The sequence below is a fragment of the Manacus vitellinus genome, unplaced genomic scaffold (assembly GCF_001715985.3).
Source record: "Manacus vitellinus isolate BGI_N305 unplaced genomic scaffold, ASM171598v3 scaffold_11_pilon, whole genome shotgun sequence".
NCBI classification, from domain to species: Eukaryota; Metazoa; Chordata; class Aves; order Passeriformes; family Pipridae; genus Manacus; species Manacus vitellinus.
This window is the reverse complement of record NW_021938895.1, coordinates 1-3,217: the sequence shown is the minus strand read 5'-3', so window position 1 is coordinate 3,217 and position 3,217 is coordinate 1. Positions and strand designations below refer to the sequence as shown.

Here is a 3,217-nt window from a genome sequence, read left to right as displayed (position 1 = left end):
TGGGAGCAACTGGTGACCTTGGCAACTTCAGTAAAGGCTTTCCCTTCCAAGAATCATGGATTTCCAACATTTAGAAATGTTGGAAAAGCCCTCTATGATCACTGGGTCCAATCTCTCCCCCAGCACTGCCAAGCCCAACACTAACCCATGTGCCAAGTGCCGCATGTACACCGTAATGGTCATTCCACCACTGCCCTTGGCAGCCTGTTCCAGTGCTTGACCACCCTTACTGCAAAGAAATTGTTCGTAATATACAGTCTAAATCTTCCCTGGTACATCTTGAGGCCATTTCCTCTGGTTCTGTCAATTGTTACCTGGGAGGAGAGACTGAAATAAAACAGATTCCACTGACCTTGCTTTCCAGAAATGGAGAGTTTACTGAGGGACTTTCAGGTCATCCCTGCCTGCTGTGAACCTTCCTCTCCCTGTCCTCTCCTGTCCTGACACTGACCCTGAGCAGTCACCACGAGCACCCTTCACCTCTGCAGAGCAAAGCTGTTCCCCAATCCCAGGGGCTCCTGCCCAGCCCTTGTGTCACAGGACGTGTTGCAGAAGGATAAGGGTGACATTGCAACAGCCCCAGGAGGCCCCTCAGCCTCTGCCACTGCAGCAGGGAGGGATGAGGGGCAGCCCCAGCACCCCCACACTGATGGGGCACTGCCTGGTTGGCCAAGGGCAGTTGTGTCAGCAGCAATAAGGGCATGTCCCACCCACCAGGAGGGGTATAAAACCAGGCTGTTTTGGGCAAAGCAGCATTCCCTGACCCCAAGGGCATCTGGAGCCAAGTGATTCCTGTTGGATTTGCTGCTGCCTGAACACCAAGACCTTCATCAGGTAGGTGACTGTGGGGTCTCTTTCTGGAAACCTCCCCATTCAGATTCTCAGCTCAGAGCCCATCTGCACAGACTCACCTAAAGGACAAACAGCTGGAAGTATCCAGATGTGCTCTTAGGCCATCAGAGATGTCTGGGAAAGAGCATAAAAGCCTTCATAAGAGTCGAAGAGCTGAGAACACGAGGGAGGTCAAACTAAGCTTTCCTAAGTAGAGGAAAGACTGGGAAGCTGTCTTAATGCTGCAGGAGGGACCTGAGATTTTTTTTCTTGGGCGAACAGAGACTTTCTTTAGCAATGTAGGGAGATTCTTTTCCCACAGCAGTCGGGAGATTCCCTGTCAATTCAGGCTTTCAGGAACTCCAAAGGTTGATTTCTGTTTCCCTTTCTGGTCACCAAGACACTTCCCTGTCCTCTGGTTCATCCCTGGATCGGGGCTGCATGGGGCAGGGGGGGCAAGTGTGAGGCTGGGGAGTGTCCTTGATGGGATGCCTGGGAATGGTCTGAAGATGGGGATGGGCACTGCCAAGCCAAGCTGGGAGGACTTTCCTGAGCCCAGGGAAGCAGAGATGACCACTTGGGGTGTTTGGGCCATGGGTTTGATCCATGAAACCCAGGCAGTAAAAGACATTTAGACCCGTAATTTTCAGTGACAATTTTATCTCTGCATTTCCCATATTTCACTGGCTGTTCTTTGCTTTGAACTGGGAACAACTGGCCTCAAGTCTGCAATCTGTGCTGTTGGGAAGGTGTTTGGAAGACCATTGAGAAAACTAATGGAAGAGGATCAGCTCAGATAATGGATTTCCCAGAGACTGAGACATCATGAAAAGATCCCAATGTTTGCAAGGTGGCACTAACATAAAAATTGTTCTTAAGAGAAAGGTAGAGGAAAGATCATGTGCTGTTTTTGGAGGCAGCCCCTCTGCAGTTTGGGGAACCCCAGTGCCCAGGCTTCTGCACCCCCTGGGGTCCTCCATGTCCTCATTGCCTTGGTGTGCCCTCTGCAGCCCTGTGAAGACGTGGGAGTGGTGGATCAGCCATGAAGATCCTGTACCTGCTCTTCCCCTTGCTCCTCCTGCTGGTCCAGGGTGCTGCAGGTGAGAGGGAAAGAGGGGATTGAGGGGGAGGTCTGAGCCCCCAGAACTGGAGTTTTCCATGGCCTTGGATTGACCACAGTACTTAGAAGGATGCAAATGTTGGGGGGGATTGAGGAAAATGGAGTTTTTCAAGTGAACTTCCAACAGATACAGATGTGGGGCGGGTAGAGCCCCTGGAAATAGAAGCCTGGCTTGTCCTCATGGTCAGGAAGGGGGTTGGTTTCAGGCTCCAACTCTGCACCCAGATGTTCCTCTTTAAGTGCCTGAAAGATGTCCCTTCTCATCTTGTGATGCATCCATCTCATTACCCCAAGGCATGATCCCTGCAAGGGCTGGGCAAGGACTTTCCCTCAGAGGTCACACCAATCATGGCACAGCCAGGACAGGCATGTGGCATGGGAGGAGTCCTCTGCTTTCCAGCTGTGCTGGGGCAGGCAGTGTTGGGAATGCAGCTGGGGAGCCAGCAAGGCTCTTCCTCGACCTCATGCTGGTCCTTCCCACTCTCTGCTCTTGTGTGCACCCAATATAGGGGGAAAGAGTCCTTCTAGGTGAGATGTGTTGTTCTTGAGGATGTGCCTATGGAGATGTTGGAGATGGGTCCATCTATTGGCCTGAAATGCATGGGGAGTGTCAGCCTTTCTGCAAACATGTAGGTCTCTCCCAGACTGTTGCTTTAATTGCTCTCTGTGTGCCTTTCCCCATGGAAACAGGAAGTGTACATCTATGCAGACATCAAAGGGGAATCTGTGTTTTTGGGAGATGCCCCCTGGGTACAAGACCCGTTGGGAGATGTACAGCACAAACCCTGTGCTGCAGACGGTAAGGACTGCATTCCTGGCCCTCTCATTTCCTTAGAAGGGTCCATTAGAAATTTCTTTCATGGCAATGCTTGTCAAAGAATATCCTCATTTGTGACCTATGGGAGAGACCCAAGAAAGAAGGGAAAAGTTTTGGTAGGTTTGGACTTGTCAGAAGGGGAGCTGCAGGAGCCAGTGCCTCCACACTCTCCTCCAGTGCCAGGAGGCTCATTCAGGTTTGCAGAGGACTCACCCAGTCACCAAAGAGAGAAGCATTTACTGTCCTTGGGCAGCACTGAGGACATGATCTAGGTTTTGCTGCATCTGCACAGACCTAGAGTCAGGGCTGTCACCACTGAGATAACCCAGGTCCAAACTGTCTGCACAAAGGACTGGGCCCCATATGTGCTGAGCCTGAGTCTCCTGCACCACAGACTGGATGGTCCTTGCGGGGGAGGTGGGAGAGAGTGGGAGGAAAAGTTACAAGAG

The 3,217-nt window shown here is 51.7% G+C and overlaps 1 long non-coding RNA gene across 1 annotated transcript; it reads left to right on the top strand.

Moving 5' to 3' along the window:
• The first annotated feature begins 732 nt into the window (after positions 1-732).
• LOC108644305 lies at positions 733-2,749 on the top strand. Its single transcript, XR_003916450.1, has 3 exons — positions 733-834; positions 1,842-1,931; positions 2,642-2,749. It is a non-coding gene; the product is annotated as an uncharacterized LOC108644305 (long non-coding RNA).
• Positions 2,750-3,217: the final 468 nt, after the last annotated feature.